Source organism: Notothenia rossii (genome assembly GCF_949606895.1).
Source record: "Notothenia rossii genome assembly, chromosome: 4".
In the NCBI taxonomy this organism is placed as follows: Eukaryota; Metazoa; Chordata; class Actinopteri; order Perciformes; family Nototheniidae; genus Notothenia; species Notothenia rossii.
Genome location: NC_136902.1, coordinates 14,430,046 through 14,447,852, shown reverse-complemented (window position 1 = coordinate 14,447,852; position 17,807 = coordinate 14,430,046). Strand labels below are relative to the sequence as shown.

The following is a 17,807-nucleotide window of genomic DNA, read 5'->3' as shown; positions in this document are numbered from 1 at the left end:
GTAACGATAATAACTATTTGATTGCAGATTTAAAGTGTAAGATTTATATTTATATATATATAAATAGTGAATTGGACTGCTGATATTTTCCTTTAAAGTCTTGGAACTAATCCTGCTGGCGCATTAACAAGACTTTTATTTATCCAAGTGGACCAACTCATCGTTATCATTAGATAAGGATAAAACCTTCGCGTCCTAATTTCCTCTCAAGTTTTTTCAAGGCTGTCTCTTCTACTACTTCTGTCTCCCCCTGCAAGCCTAACATGTTTTGCTCTTTTTTGTGTGCAAAGTCTGCCGTGAAGATAACATTTTTATGTTTGCTGTTAATTTGACAGAAAATACACACCGTGTCATCTCTCTCCGCTCCGCTATCGCCGCTGACATCCGTCTGTAGGCTGCTCGACAGCCGGTTTCCCCACCTCCACCTACCTTCACCACCTCCGCCCCCTGTGGTGGTGGAGCCCGCCTGTAGTCCGTTTCCGGGTCGGACGAAGCAGCCGGAAGCAAGGCGCTCCACTGGAACGAACTACTTTACCCAGAATCCACCTCGACACCTCAACTTACAGAACTGGCTTCTTGGGCTTCGGGAGTGTTTCCCATTTAAACAAACAGTGCCGAAGATGGCGGAGAGTTAATGGTGTAAAGAAGACATTATCGACCCGGTAGAGCGATACGTCCACAAGGTAAGCTCATGCAGCGTGTTTGCTATCATTCAGCTAATTCACCGGGACTTTGAATTTCGTTTGCATTTCGATAGAGGACGGAAATGTACTAGTTACTGCTCTCAGCGTCAGTGCACACACAATATTGGCATCGATACGGCACGGAGGGCACAGTGCATGGTCATTTGGTTCATGACAGCGAAGATTTACTAACCTGTTTCATGGCGGTGATGAAGTGCTAGCCATGTGTCATGTTTGTTTCTCGGCTTTATGCTGCAAAACGGGTCAGATTTTTTAAGAACTTAACTTGATCACGCAAAGCTGGCCAGTTTTACGCACAAACTTGAAGTGTTTCCAAAAAGATACAGAGCATCGGGAAGTTTTGGGGGAGAGCACACAGACTTAAACACTCGTAACCTCACGCTTAACCGCACACAGACCTGGGGATAGTAAACTATTTCTATCGCAGCCTGTCCGCGGTAGTGGGTAGGAAACTGTACAACAGCTGAGCCTGACGCTGTCGCAGCATGAAGACATTTGCACCGATATGTTTGTTGATCAAGTGCATGCAGACATATTCTACTGTGTGTGTCATAAAAAGGTCACTGGCGTATTTTCGTGGTTTTGTGGTTAGAAACATGCCATCCGGGAAAAGGCTGCCGATGCTGACTGTCAGTCTGTCAGTCAGCCTGCCCGGGTCCTGACTGCTGAGCGATAAAAAGTGAAACGACTCTACTGTATGTCTCCAGTGTGCAAGTCGATGCACTGAATGGGGCACGCATTGCCTATAAATGTGTGAGGTTAAAGAGTGAATGGTCGCTGTGCTCCTGTTATTCGCTCTTAAGTCTCCTTCATATACACCATCCTGTCATCTGCTTCATCCTTGATAATGTGTCTCACTGTAGTTCTGCAGGGGGCAGCATCGTGGCCATGTGCATTTACATGTACTGTAACCCTGAAGGTCCACGGTTTGATCCCTGAAACGCCAGCCTGTGTGCGCGTGTTTGTGTGTGTGTGCATGGAAAGCACCATGTCCTTGAATATGACACAAGAGCCCTACTACAATACCTGCTCGCAATGGATAATAGCAGTCTGCTCTTCAGTGTGTAAACAGTAGTTGAATGGAAGCGATGGTTTTGTGTGTCAGTGTGTGGACAGGTGAGGGATGTGAGGTTGAGGTTAGTGTCTACATTTAAATATGTTTGCTTTGTAGCTGCAGCCAAGGATTTTGTTTTATTATTACCAATGAGTCTTTATTTGTTGATTGTTTTTATTTTAATTCATGGTTTTACCAATACACTATCCATGCACGTGGTCCTGTTTTTTCTTAGCAACAGTCTAAAACGTTATTCTGTTTACTGTGATATCAATCAAAGAAAGCAGCAAGTTATGTTTATTTTTACTAGTGTTCAGCTGTGATGTAAAATGTATCTAAATATAAAACTAAATACATGTATGTCTTTGTATGTGATCACAACTACCCATTTAATCTGATAATAAATATTTGTATTGAATGAGGGATTAGAAAGTTGTCTGAGTTTTTGATTGATTAATCTCAAGGACCATCTTTCCAAAAAACGACACTCAACCCAAAATAACCACTGTTCTATTTTCTTCCAAAAGGTTTACAACCCCAACCCAAATTGGTACTGAGCCAAATTCACCAATGCAAGAACAATCTACCCCCAGATTTATTTCTCTATTGCATACTCTTTTTATTTGACTGCTGTCTTCATTATTACAACATTTTGTCACACAATATTAGGTTTTGTCGTACTTTCTTCTTTCAATAAATGTTTTTATTTGTCAACTCTTGAGCGAAGATCTAACCAGCTGCTGCTAGTTATTGGATTAAACACTGAATTGATTATCAAAATTATAAGGCATTCCTTTTCTGTTGATCGACTTAATGTTAATACGGCTAAACGTCTCAGCTCCAGGGCTGAATGTCTGTCTGTGCCCGTGTGGAGGGGTGTGGCGATGAGAGGACCCGTTTCATTCCATGGCAACTGACAGATTTACAGTCAACTCTGTGGCCCGATTCTCTGCACACGTGCAGGCCGACACACGTCGACAACCTGCAAACAAGGAGCTGAGGGGAACATAAACTGGGGAGGGGTCTTCTTCGCTGAGCGAATGGTGGGAGGAATACGAGGAGGAAGAGGGTGACAGTGATGCTTGATGTTTGCTGAATGGGAAAAATGGGACAGAGGTTAGCATGGGATGCTGGTGCCTGGGTCAGGCACTGGGGGCAGGGCTCACGAGGCTGAGCGAGGGGGAGGACACCACACACCAGCCTGGGAAGCTCTGAGTGTGTGTGTCTGTGTGTAGAGGAGGAGGGGGCTCAGGTGGAGCCCCGTGCTGGAATTTTACCTGCCATTCTTTTCTTGTATCTCTTTTTCTGTCTCGCCTCTAAAGTGAACTCAGGACGATTTTTTGCTCAATCGGACCACATTCTCTTTGCAGTATGTCTCTCTCTCGTTGTCCCCTGAGTCCCAGTCCATTTTGCACTGTTGAGTGACCGGCGATCTACGTTTTTAATACATTACATAATTACACCGTAGTTTTGTATATGTTATGACAATAAACCTTTGAATCTTGAATTTCCCCCAACTGCAGTCAAGTATGCATAAATGTTGTTGTATTGTTGTCAGGGCCCCTCTCTCATGTGGGATGTGTTAAACAGGAATTAGTCTTCACCATCTTTCATTGATTTCACTCTGTGGAGGAGGGGTCTTATTTTTTATTTTTTTTTAAATCTCACTAGATTTAGTCCTACTCTCCAACTCCAGTCAGGGCAAATCTCCCCTTTACCTGACTTTATGCTGTTTTACTTGGTTTGTCCAAAGTGACATAAGCTAGAGATCTCTTCTGTTTATTTACAATATGGCATTTGAGTTTTAAAATCTATACCAAGAAAATTGTTTTTCTTTTGATAACGAGAATGACACACTGACCACAGTGGATGTGCTGATCTTGAAAAAGGTTTCAACTTGTTGTCTTTGCCTTGAAAACAATGATCAATGTGTCAACCCATCAGCTTAAAGGGAACACATTCAGACCATTCTAATATGTCACTGGTATGATGTTGCATATGTCAAGTCATTATCTACCAACATTTATGGCTCTTCCCTGGAGCCAGAAACCACAGAGCCAGCAGTCCCTCCTGCAAAGTTATCAAGAGACACTTTTTGCTGCTGCTCTCCTGATAATGAATTGAAGATAGGCAGAGGATTTATGAGTTGGCTTTAGCTTTGACACCCAAATGAGCTCTATTTAATCGTACAGCTAACAGTTTGAAACCAGAAATACTACCCACATCCCGTTTAAAAAAAGAAACGCACTTCCTGGCTCCTCTCAAGGCTACTCTTCACTGTCAATGAAAGCCCTTCACAGAGCGCCTTTTTAAAAGCTATAATTTGTATTTGTTTAACATTAGAAATGAGAATCTATCCTCAAGTGTTAAAGATGGTCTTAATTACTTCCCCATATCCCTTGCTCCATTAGGTGCACTCATTAGTATTTTACATAGATAAACTGAAAAAAAATAGGATTTATACTTTTGATAAAACCAATGTAACTTTCTTTCTTTGCTGTTAAGTTGTCAGTAGTGGTGTGCATGCTGTGTTTGTTGGAGTCAATGGGGCCCGTGCTTTCATGAGTCGAGACGAAATGTTGGTGACACGCTGATTTCCTTGCAAGGTATTTGTAGTCCACAGAGAAGTCATAAAAAAAGTGTGAACAGCTTTACAAAGTTGATGTGGCCAACATATTGCCAATAGTTGCCTTTTTGAAAAACAGCAGATTTGGAGCAACAGTAGCATTTTATTTGTTGTAATGTTTATCCCCACCTGATGGCATAAGTCACATTTTATCTCTGCTTTTTAGCTCTGTTTAAGTTCTTCATGAACTCGGTAAGATAATATCTGGCTCTATACATGCTAAATGCTGCGCTATGTGGTACCCAGCTAGTCTGACTTTTATCCAGGCAGATAGCGGTCTGTCAGTTCATCAGAGCATTTACCTGTGAACATTTTGGCTCCAAAAACAAATTAAAAGGTGCTAACTGTGGGTTTGTCCTCTAAAAGCACCCCCTTTCAAACTTACATAGTCATTTGACCCATTTTTGCTATTGTTGTTTAGTTTAATGTGACATTTGTTCATATTTTTTTTCTCCCCTCATGTTTTAATAGCATTTTTTCTCCAGGTCAAGGGGTAAAGCTCCACTATAAAACCAAAACAAACCCAACCTACTTACCCCAACAACCAGGAAAACCTAAGTCATAATTTATGTGTGAAAGGTAAGCAGTGCCCTAAAGGATAATTAGAAAAGTAACATTTAAAAAAATCTTAGAGGGATTGAGTCATTTCTCCTCTGTCACCGATGCACTAGCAGAGACATGACACTTAAGTGGCTAACCAAACAGTTATTAAGGATGAAAAACATTGACTAAAGGCTTAAATAAAGGGTCTCTGCTCTGATTTGCATTTTTATTGGTTTATGCAATGTGAAGAAAAATGAAGTGAGACATTTAACGAGAGGAATATCACCAAAAATTGAATTATGAAAGACTTTCTTGTAAAATGGAAGTTACGGGTTGTGTTGTATTTAAGTCTGATATAGTACGAATAATATAAGGACATAAACATTGTGTTTATTCGGGATGAGATGCACATTTACACCGCTTCTGGCACTGCACTTCGATTGTTATAATTTGTGCTTCATATACATCACCACCAGGAAAAAGAAGAGGAAGAGCTCCACGGATTGGTCCATTTGGGTATGGTCACGTCACTGTACCCAGGAAGAAAAAGAGAAATCTCTCTTCTGGGGCAGCATAGAAAGGTATTGTCTGTGTTAGAGTTTTAATCACTACTACAGGGTGTACTTTGAGGGTTTGTGACTTTGCAGACCGTTTACATGCATAAAAACCTTCATAACACACAAGGGGATGGGTAATAACCGTAAAAGCATGACATGGGACCTTTAACAAACTATGAATGTGTCATACCCACTTAACTGGAAGAAACTCAGCTATCAGACAATATTAAACATTTTTAGCTAAACGAAACACAAGGGTCATACCAAGCCTCTGAATTAGCCCTGAGCAAATATAATGCTAACGCACTTAGCACAGAACTCACGGTAGAGATACCTTTTTACTTACCGGATCTGCACAAACAAGATATCAGCTAGCAAGCTGAGATTCCACAGATTCTAGGGGTATATGTAGGGATGTGTATCGAGAACCGGTACTAAGTCAGTACCGGTACCTGATTGGACGGTATTGGTATACCGTTAAGCCGCTGGACAAACGGTGCTGCTATCGGTATATGAATTACGCTACTTCCTTAGTTTAAACAATTCTGGTTGGTTGGGAACCCTCATCCCGTGTGACGTATCCGGTTTGAGTACCATTCTGATTTGCCACTGTGAATGCCACTCATCATCTCTACTAACAGCGCTCTTATTATTGTGAGACTCCCGGGGGCAGACCATAGCAGGGGCCGACGCAACATCTTGCTAGAAACAGCGTCTCAGGGCTTCTTAACATTTAACAATCTATTAATGATGCATACCCACTAAACGGGAAAAACTCAGCTAACAGACGATATGAACCATTTTACCTACACGGAACAGAAGTCCAACACCAAGAGTCTAAATCAACACTTAGCAAAACGGGCTAACGGGGTTAATTTAACACATAACTGGCAAAAGCGATCTTTTCTACGTCATTTTACCATAAAAACGGTTAATCCAATGTCTCTGTGTAACTTTAAAATGATTACTGATAATCCATCATTACAATTATAAATAATAAACGCAATAAACGGATTATAATGGTTAGCCGATCGGAGCTTCCGGTTTAAGAGGTGCGCACGCAGCGTCATGTTTACATGGATTTATGAACTGCCCCTAATTACCGCCCTCCTTCCAGAGACACACTGTCAAACACACTCATACCTGCTTGGTATGACATTGAAAAAGTTACATTAAATAATAAATTACAACAAAATGACTGTTGTTTAATCTTCACATCTTGTAATCATGTCTATCATTTTGAGCACCAAATTATTGAAAAGTATCGATAAGAGTATCGAAAAAATACCGGTATCGATAAGCGGTATCGATAAACTCCTAACGATACCCATCCCTAGGTATAAGTATCATCACTGAGCGACCAAAACTCGCGGCAGGGGAAGCAAACCCAGACAACACACAACGTAGCTTTACGGGACCAAAACGGAAAATAAGTCTTACCGTTGCTGTTTCCTGATCAAAAGTTGTGTTCAATGGCTTTAAAACGCTGCTGAAGGTTAATCCAATGTGTCTGTGTCACTTTGAAATGATCACTGATAATCCATCTTCATATTTATGTCAATAACGGAGATTTCATATTAGCTACTACGAGTGTATGACAGCTTCCGGTTTTGGGCATTCTGGCTTCGCATCACTCATTCACCAATGGGTAATGTTTAGATGGATTTTAGGAACTTCCCCTCGATTCTATTGGCTCTAAAGGTTAAAAAGAAGTGTCAATCATCAAAATCGACCGAAGGGGGGCCAGAGATATGGAAAATGCACCCAAATGACCCCAGAAGTGTTTATTTTTTCTAAATCTCTCTTAAAAAGGTCAAATGTCACTTGTTTTGCATAAATCATGATACAGGGTACTTATTATGTTATAGTTTGGATTCCTTAAGTTGTTAGTCTCCGATCCCATCATTCAAGGGTGATTTTCACTATAAGTAATATTTTCATTTTGGACGGACACTATAATTTAAATTTTTTTACTATGTTCAATCTGAATTTACTTTAAAATAAAAAAAAATCTGTATTGATTCTGAATTTTCTACATCCAACTCACAGGTTTATCATTGCTTTGAGAGAAAAGATTATTAATTTACCCCTTTTAGAAGTGAAGATATAGTCATTTGTTCTCGGAATGTCATTTTCGAGCCTGAGGCCTGAAAAACAGGCTTTGGGCTTAACTGGTTAATGAATCATCCAACATGACACATATTTAGACGGCCTAAATTAATTGCATTGCACTTTTTAATTAAGGTATAAGAAATGACAACAGCTACAGCAACCAATGACAGGGGTTTAACCAACCAATCAGCAAACAGCCATGTTTCACATGAAAAGTGTCTGACCAAAATAAGCCGACTCGAGAAAGTTTATCCATTAAGCTATATATGTGAAATAAATCAAAAAATAAATGTAATTGTCCAGTTAATCCTGCAAACAATTCCAATATGTTCCCCAGCGTCGGAAAAGCTTTTTATTATTATAAATTAAATATCTTTAAATTTTAATCTGCTAGTCAGACAAAACAAGAAATGTATACATCATCTTTGACCCCTCTTTTTTTACCATTTATCTTTTCTCTTTACAGATTAATTGAGAACAAAGAGAATACTTTAAATGTATAACTGTTACATTTTATTGAGTTAATATGTATATCCTGCTCATGTCAGGCCTTCGTTAAACACTGGTCTCGAGTGAGCTGTGAAACTAGGTCACTTTACAGGCGCTGACCCGTTCAGAATAAAGCAAACACGGGTCATGTCGTTGCTTTGGTCTGAAATTAATCTAAGAGTCTAAGTGTGAGTAATTACTCCCACTGTTTTCTGCTGCTCCAGATCTTTGTGTTGTTGTTTCAGTCGACAATTATATTTGGGTTAATATTTTGTTTGTCTAAAGTTAAGGAGCTGGGTAGTAGTTAATTATATTTTCCTGAGATAATGGAATAACTAAATATCAAACAGAGTTAGAGGAATGAGCGGGTGCACCGTCAGAACAACTGTCTCCTGTGATTCCTCGGTTTCTGTTTCCTTTCTTTCCCCACAATGCCTCGGTGCAGCTCATGTCCTCTGCTGCTTTATTTGTCGGAGAGCTTTTTCCTTTGTGAGAGGAATGTCAAGTGCCCATCTCAGTGCGTTTCTCCCATTTCTACATTTTGTTTTGTCACTTGTGGTTCATTCTTGATTTCCGTCTTGTTCTCCTCTAGTTCGTGCTTTCTTCACAGTTTATTTATTTTTCCCGCGGTGTGCTGCTAGCTGGTGCCCAGGTCTTTTATGTTCTTCTGAATCATGGCACTTTAGCTAAACAAGTTCCTGCGTTAATATCAAACATATTGTCTTTGTTCAACCACAGCTTTCTTTTGTGTTGCTACAGGTAAATATGTGTCTGTGTGTGAGAGAGAGACTGAGATGAAGGAGGGGGTAGATAGTGAGGAGGGGGGAGGAGACGTGGAGAGTCGTTTTATTAACGTGGCGACTCCCGCTAAAATTCAGGGAGTGCTGTTGCATCCAGCTGTTACTGGTTGCGCGAGGCTTCGTTGCCATGGCAACACAGCCCTGTGCGCCTGCTCAAGGTCGTTCATCCAGCTCTGAACCGAGCAGCGTGCTGCACATAGGATGCACACAGAGAGAGAGCAAGAGAAAAAACGACTTCAAAGTGACCAATCAAAAGCTCTTCTGTGACGTAGTGCTCGGTGAACAAACTCAGCCCCCCACCCCCCAACACACACACAGACATAGAAATACATACACACACTTACCTTCTTCAATAAAGAAACAAACAAAAAAGAACCCCTGGCCTTGGGGCTTGTAGGTTCTTTTGCCAGCTGATAAAATATTTAGCTGGTCAGTGGGAGAGAGAGGGATACTGTGTCTGGAGAAGAAACGCGCAGCAGAGCTTGGCTTTGTGTTTTCCTTTCTCTAATGGTGCATTGCTGTGAGGCTACCTGGGGCTTCTTCCACCTCCTCTCCTCTCATTTCCACTCCTCCTCTTCTTTCCTCTCCTTTCCTCTCCTCTCCTCTCCACTCTCCCCTCCTCTCCTCTCCTCTGGGCTCTGCTGAATGTTTTCCAGCAGTGACTGGACTCGTTACAATGTACCTTAAAGACCCCAGTACATTTCATGTTACACTTTGCAAAATTAGGTCAAATAAAATCCAAATGAATTGTAAAATTGTAGCTCCGTAAACAAGACTGGCAACTTGCTCACAGTGACGATGCTAACATGCTGAAGCAATGCAGGTATAATGTTTACTTTGTGCAGAGTCTTAGCTTAGCGTGATATGCCAACATCAGCTAATTAGCGTTAAACACAAACTGGAGTTGAGGCTGACGGCAATGTGAATAGTTTTGGTCATAAAGAGTTGAGATGAAGGAGTCACAAGTTCACCAAAGTAATTACAATGAAATACATCTCAAACCAATTTTCACAGCAAACCGTCTAGTAGTTGATTAACCGTCCCACTTAAAACCTTCAAATGTCCATGTCATGATTGCGGTAGAACAGAAGCCAGGGGATTTCGAGTCAATGTTTTTTATCCTCAGGGGATCATGAATGTCTGTGCAAAATGTCATGGAAATGTATCCAATAGTTGTTGTGATATTGCAGCCAAAGCTGTGGCAATGCCATCCAGTGACGCTGCAAGCATGAAAGCAGAGACATCTTCATTGAGTTGTGCCAAATCGAATCATATGTTGTAACACAGATACAACTCTTAATGTGATTTAAGATGTTCCTTATCCGGATAATAACAGTATTGGAACAGCATTCTTGGCTATAAGCTATGACAATGTGAGAATTTGGTACTACATATTTGTTGTCCAAGCTGTAATTCTCTTAGTGGGATTTAAACTTTTTGAATTCAGCGTAACATAAATAACCACATTTGTCTCTTAATCATTTTTACTTTTATGTTTTAACATTGGAAATCAGACAGATCAGTGTTATAAATCTCCCTCGCATTGCTGCTCTGCACATGAATGGGAGAAATCAGAAGACCACTGATCTGCTATGATATTGTGTAAAGGCAACATGTGCTAGTGCCTAACATGGAGGGTGATTTTCTCTCTCCGTGTTTCTCTTTTTGTTCTTCGTAGGGTGCACACAGAGTTCAGCAGGATTTTCACAAACCAGGGAGAACAGTCAAGAATCATGTCGCTTTTTGTGGTCAGTGATGTGATCGTTTAGGGCCGATGTGTGTGCCGTTGTTTAAAAGAGAGTAAGAAAAACACAATCTGTCACCTTTTTGTAAACCCTGAGCTGAACAGAGCTGGATTCTAGGGAGAGGAGGGAGAACGTTTCACGTTTCTGTAAGGTAGTAGATGCTTATTAAAGGGGTCCTCAGAGGGTGTTTGTGTGTGTGTGTCTAAGAAAGAGAGTACTGTTTTTTCAACTTATTTTCCATTGTAAAAACTCAGACCTAGTTTATGTGTTTTAGAGCTCCTTAAGTTGCCCTTGCACACACATACACACCCTCACACAAACATTTATGGGGTAGGAGTTGAGGTAAATGTTACCAGCTGCAGAAAAGCCAGCAAGTGGCTTCAACTCTGTCTGAACCTGGCCGTTACGTGACCACCTCCTCAACTTAACTCCCTCCCAACCTGCCGTCCCCTCAGCCGCCACACCTCCTATATCACTCTTCCGCGGCCACACACACACATTTATACAAACCACCATCTTCATTCACCAGGCTCTCCGGTGTCACTAGCAGCAGCATCACTCATCTCAGGATAGGAGAGAGCACTCCAAGGTCTGCTACCCCCACCTCGTCACCTTGGTGCGGAGTAGCGGGCCGGGCTGAGCGCGCTTCGCTGATTGGCTGCTCCTCCCTGAGGTCACACTTTTGGCGCTGTTATGTCAGAGCCTTTTTTATTCGTACCTCCCAACACACTGTACACAACAGCACCTTGCATAAGGAATAACAACATTAGCAATCCCTACTTTATTTCCATCGCCATTAGCTTCCACAAAGTGGTCGCTGGTCTTCCTGTGATCCACTGAAAACAACACAACAATAAAAAGGATTTTAACATGCATTATCAATTAAACCATCCTCGAGCCAAGCCGGCAAGCCATTTAGAATATGCCTGAAACATGAGGGTTCAATAATAACGGAGATTTGGGAAAGTAGAAAGATGATTTCATGTCGCAAGACTTTTTACTTTTCCCCCCCCCAAAGTTTCTGTTGGTTTTTGGAGTATCTTATAAAGTCACACAACAAAAAAGACACCAAGCCATCAGTCAACATTTTTTAAGTTTTGAAGATTACAACCTTTGTTTTAACAGCATTTGTTTATATTTGTTCACCATATAAACAGTTCTACATGATCTCCCAGACATATTACTGTGTGAATAGCCATGCTTATTACAGGTTTACATGAACACAGTAATAGCAACTCTTATACTATCGCCTTCAACCTGGATTCTTCAATAGAGAACGTTTTTTATCATACAATTTATACATGGCCAGTAAATACTTATATTCAAATGACAAAATACTAGAGCCTCCACAGTGAGTCACATTACCACAGAAATAAAGAACTAATCCGGCTAACATTTTTAGTTCTGGTAACCAATTTATTCTTGCCCAATGGTAAGAAACTTAATGTATAGATTTTCTCTCAGCTCTACTCTCTACAGCCCCCCTCTATTGATTAATTCCAATGTGGCTCAATAGGTGATATCAATGCCTTTAACCCAACGAAACTGTTCGGTAAGAGACGTTTAAACTTCTCAGTGAAACATGTGACTAAGGAGATATTGAAAGCATGCACATGACATGCAGAGCTTTACTCTAACTGCTGAATTTCTTATGTTGTTGTGAATTGGGGACTATCAGAGTTACTTTGTTCTGCAAAACATTGAAGAGGGAAGAAGCCCTCCGTTCATCGGCCTTAGCTCAGGCAGCGGGGAGGGAGCGTCTTTGGTTGAATCAGCTTTTCCTCTCTGACCCCCACCCTTCTCATTTTCTTCTACCGCCTCGCTCCCTCACAATGAATCTGTTAGTCTTGTGAGATCCCATTCGTAGTAAACAGGCAGTGACATCTGCATGCTCTCCTTAGAGAGAAAGGGGCCAGAATTTACATATTGATTTAATGCAATGTGAGACAAATATTCCAGTTCTTCCCTTGTTCTTCTTTTGGGAGCTTTTGTTTATAGCTGTTGTTTGTGTATTTGTAGGTGTTGTTCAGCAAATCTGACTTTATCCAAAAAGAAAGCATTGCTTGTCTTAAAGGTCCCATGTCATGGCCATTTCTACTGATCATAATTCCATTGTTGAGGTCTACTAAAATAGATTTATACTGTGCAATTTTCCAAACTCACATTGGTTTCTCATACATCATCTCTGTAAAGTATGTGTATACTATTCAACGGTATTCACTCTCTGTCCTAAACGGCTTGTTGGAGCTCCTGTGAGCCAGTGTGCTCTGATTGGTCGGGACGTTTGCGAGGCTCGTTGCTGCGATCTGCTGCGAGGAGCAGACAGGCTTCCGCGTCGACGATACAGAGAGACACAGCGAAACTCATCCTGAGCACACACAAACACTCACAGCTGAAGTAAAAACAATAAGTGTGGCTTGATATTGAGTAAGAAAAAGGTTTATAACGCTGTGAGAATGGGTCTGCGGAGAGCATTTCGCCGCGATCCCAACCTAGTAGCCCGAAAAACGTTTACCCATTTAAACAGTCGTGGTAGATACCTTGTTTGTTTTAAACATCATAAATACACAAACAACAATGAATACTTACAGGTTGTGTACCCGAATCTCCCGCTGGTCCAAACAAAGTAGGAACAGCATCGTTCTTCAGTGCCCTATGCTGTACATATCCAGCATGAATCGCTGAAAGGTTTGGGAAGCTTTGTTTCATGAAAGGCTGGCAGAGGGTGTGGCCTCTGGGTATTCACATGTCAGAGTACCCAGGAAGAACATTTGAAATCTCCAACGAGGCGTTTTGGGGAGGGCTTTTCTGTGTTAGAGTTGTACTCCCTACTCCCTTTACATGTATAAAAACCTTCATAACACACAAGGGGACGGGTAATAACCGGAAAAGCATGACATGGGACCTTTAAGACTCTACTTCACTTTCCTGTGTCTCAGTTAGACCCGATGCACTGGGTGAAATATCATCTCCTGTTGGACCGGCTGCCCACTCAGGTAACCGTCAGGTGAACAGCCTCGGCTTGCCTGAAGGACTAGAAGACTGCTGGTGATATTTATGGAGTATCAAGCCCAACGGATGGAAGACTGATTGACTGATGGTGACGTTACTGCTAGATTCAGTTGTAGTGTGATGAAGGAAATGCTTTCCCTCCAACTATTTGCTACACTACGTAGTCTTCTTTGGAAAACTGCGCCACAAATAGGCATAGCCCTTTGGATTCTTAACAATCTTCTCGGGTAGATGTGAATGAAAAAGAAAAATGTCACTCTTGGTCAGGCCTTTTTTACTGAGGAGCATGATTACGTTTTGAAGTAAAATAAATACCTCAACCGGATTTTTTGAAATATTACTTTGTTGTCCCTTCCAATAAATACAACTATTTTAGTCTCTGTAACAGATCTCCTGTTGGATCAGATTGGATTTCCTCTCCGCTCCATCAATATCCTGTTTTGACAAAGGCACAACAAATTAAAGAAGTGAAATGGTCTCAAAATGCTGCGTCACTGGGACTTGAATGAAATGCCACACCACAGCAAATCACCCAATGTGTCCCTGACCAAAGCAGCTGCTTCACTTTTTTTTTTACACTTCAGTAACATCTGCTTGTCACAATATATTGTAATGCTTAGGAAACGGAAGAGGGCTTACAGCATAATTCAAGCATGCAAAGTATATTTTGTATATATGTGTTTTTTCTGATCTGATTCTAGTATACCGTTTTTTTATTGGTTAAAAAGTCAATTCCCCTCCCTTGCCCTTTGTCTGACTCAGCTTCGTGCTTGTACGGATTACATTTCTAGCTCAACTCGACTTGAAGCCAAATCTGTAATTGTGTGGGTTGTATAAATTCCATTATGTATTCATATCATTAACAAAGAGTAATGGCAGCATTGAAAGGATGTAGTGTTATCTGATCCCAATGTGAATGTCCTTTCGTTAACTCCTTAATTTTCACCCCATAACTTTAATGGGAAATTGCTAAATTCACCAATGACTGATGCAAAATAAAAGTCAACACCCTCTTTCATCCATGCTATGCACCCTTAACAAACTGGCAAACGTGGCTAAGCTGAATGACATCCACAAGTCCAACACATCAAAAAGAAGATGTTGTATGTATAAGTAACACTGTTGAAGATTTTTACTTAAATCTATGTTGTCGGAGCTGCTCCAAGAACCATCAACCAGTATAACCTCAGAGACTCTGTCAGCCATAGGTGTTACAGAAAGCAAATTGCATGTGTGAAAGACAAGGCTGATGATCTTGAAAATCAAAGCTAGAGATAAAACCTTTAAACCCCAATCACACTGAAGAGGTCTCATCCAGCGGGCAAAATCTCCATCTCGACACATAATCACGGTCTCATCTTCAGCCACAAAAATATGTTAACCTATTATCATTTCATAATTCCTCCTGAAATTTGGTTTTGTCAGTTATTTTTGTTGCCCACTTTTGTTTATCAGTTTAACTAAGGTGAATGTCTATTATCCCAGGGACTTTACCGTCTACTGTAATGAAAGCTGCTCAGTTTGGTCTTTGAGTTATTAGTAAACACACATGTATGGTGGGAACACACAAACACTCTCTCACACACACACACACACACACACACACACACACACGCACTTGGTGTCAACTCAGAGCCGTTCCTCTCTCACACGTCAGTGACAGGCCTCCAGTAAATGCCTTGTGGAGAGTATGTGTTAACCCAGCACGATCTTTCTCCCTATCTCACCAGGGCTAAAAATAACACCATCTCCACACTAGACTTACACAAAGAAGAAGAGGAGGGAGGGAGGACACAGAGAGAGTGGAGTGGAGGGAGAAAAAGAAGGTGGGGATGAGAGCGAGCCAGAGGGAAAAACAACAATCAAAGCGAGAGAAAGGGGAGAGGAGGAGGAGGAGAGGTACAGGGAGGAAAAGAAAACAAGTCATTAATAATTTACCTGGAGGACACTTCTAGTACGACCTTTAGCTCTGGTCAGTGGTGTTTAGCAAAGAACAAAGTGTTGTATAATGTTGGGAAACTCTTTCACATGATCTGACTCTTGAGTACCATCTGGAGATCTGTTCCCATAGCGCTGAGCCCAGGTGTGCTTAGCGGGTGTTCAGACCCCAAATAGCACTGCGATAAAAAATTAAAAACCCTTACCAGTGAGAGATGAAATATTATCCAGGAATTTAAGTAAAAGATGTATGAGTTTCCAGCTGGCAAACGCTGCACAGTGGTAGACCGGATTATACCATTCTTGGGAGTAGACTTGACAATTTGTTTGATATAATATCCTCCTTTGTGATTAACTCGAAGTGAAGTTACCTGGTTCACATTGAGAAGCGATCTCTGAGGACTGTGTGCGGTTGAAAGCTGAACTCAACTGGGTTTCTGATCTATTGGGTTAAGTTGTAGGACTCCACTATCAAGGAGAAATATTGGAGGGAAATGGCTTAATACCACTTTCAGTGATCGATAAATAATCCCTTTGTTGTTAAGTAACTCTATTTAAACCAAACCAAGCAACTCGTTAAAAAGGGGTCTCCATTTCCCCCCAACAAGTTACTCCTCCCTGAAGTAAGGCCTCTCTAAAAGTATTGATGACACATTCTCTTTCCGTAACGATAGGATAAAACTTTGTAAGAAATTAGTTGTTTAAAAGTACTAAACATTGTAATACTTTTAACGGTTTGAAACATTGTAAACAGGAGTGGACTTCAGGTGTAGAACAGGACAGAAATGTGGGATAACGTTTATTTTAAATCACTGAACTTTGAATTTTTAATATTAATTGAAGACTGCTGCAAGTATTGCGTTGCACAAGCACTCACGTGTAGCACACACTATACTCCTGTCAATGTTTATCTCTCACCTTGAGTCAACTCAAATTTTGCCTGACATGGCTGTATTATGTGAAATAGTTAAACACAGTTAGAAGTTTTGACTGGGTATAAAACCAGAGCAAAGTGGTTACAAAGTTTACCTAAAAATCATCTCACACTTTGTTTTGCTGCTGTATGTATTCTATCACTGTACTTGAGCTTTTGCCACCACATTACACAAACACCCACATATATCCAATTCTTGACTAGTCGGTACTAATTTGTGACTGCTCTGAGTTTAACCTTTGTCCTGACACACTTCAGCTGCACGAAAGAACAGAAATATAGTTGGAGGAGTGAAGGGGAGGGGTTGGGCAACTTGTTGCTGTGTCATTATGGTTCTCGGCAAACACTTTGCAGGGTGTGTTTGTTTTTCAGTGCTTTTAGAGTTTGAATTTCCCAACTAAACTAATTGAGGTCTTGGCTAAGTGTACAGAGGTAGGTTGATTTTTTCACAAACATTCATCTGCTTCAGAGTTAGTTTTCTTCTCCTGCACGAAAGAAAGGTTTCTGGTTTTACTGTTACATGGGGGTTAAGAGATTTCAAGCAGCAGATAAATTGGCAACCTGTTGACATAGTTGAATCAAAGTGTTTCTCAAACAGTCTGTTTACCTATAGTGTAACCTCAAACCCTGGGGAAACACTGAGGCATCTCCCTCATTAAGGATTTGACAAACTTTTGCAGCTTAATCATGTGAAAATGATTCTGTTCATTCTTGCATGTCCAGATTGGCTAAACCTGTATATTCTTGCAAGACTTTAACATAGATTAAATATATTTGTTTTCCTCTAAAGGACACATAAAACCAACAACTTCAGTAAATCTGTGTTTTAACTTGCATGGATTTGAATAATCTTTGCACAAAGCTGAGAAAGATGGAAAGACTTGTTGATAAAACAGTTTTATAACCACTCTTACATCTTCACTAAACACCATCCTTCACCTGAATTTGACACTGCCACAAAACAAACTGCTCCTCTGTCTGCCCTGAGAACTGGTCAAAAAATTAGCAAAAGAGAGAATGAGGTGTTGAGAGAAAGATGGATGAACACCAGCGGAGAGAGAGAGAGAGATGTAAGGTGATCTGTTTACTTGAGACGCTGAAGGTGTTTTAATTGCTGGTGGTTGTGAAAACATTTCAGTGAATAAGTCATTCTCTACTTGTTGTTTGGCTGTCGATAGCTGGGTTTTGATCCAAGTACTTTTTGGCAAAATCTACATCGTTGGATAGTTTGAAAGATTTGGGTTCAGTTGGAAATCATTTAAATATTGAGTGAAATGTCTTAATACAAATCTC

The 17,807-nt window shown here is 40.8% G+C and overlaps 1 protein-coding gene across 3 annotated transcripts in view; it reads left to right on the top strand.

Moving 5' to 3' along the window:
- Positions 1-466: 466 nt before the first annotated feature.
- The window catches only part of LOC307037324 (nuclear receptor coactivator 3-like), a 68,542-nt gene continuing 51,201 nt past the window's right edge, over positions 467-17,807 (top strand). Inside the window, exon 1 of one of the 3 annotated variants that reach the window (XM_079678113.1) lies at positions 467-683. The gene's annotated coding sequence lies outside the window, so the exon portion shown is untranslated. Of the gene's footprint in view, positions 684-16,798; positions 16,947-17,807 lie in introns of those variants that run through there. The other 2 variants (XM_079678110.1, XM_079678112.1) reach the window with 2 other exon arrangements.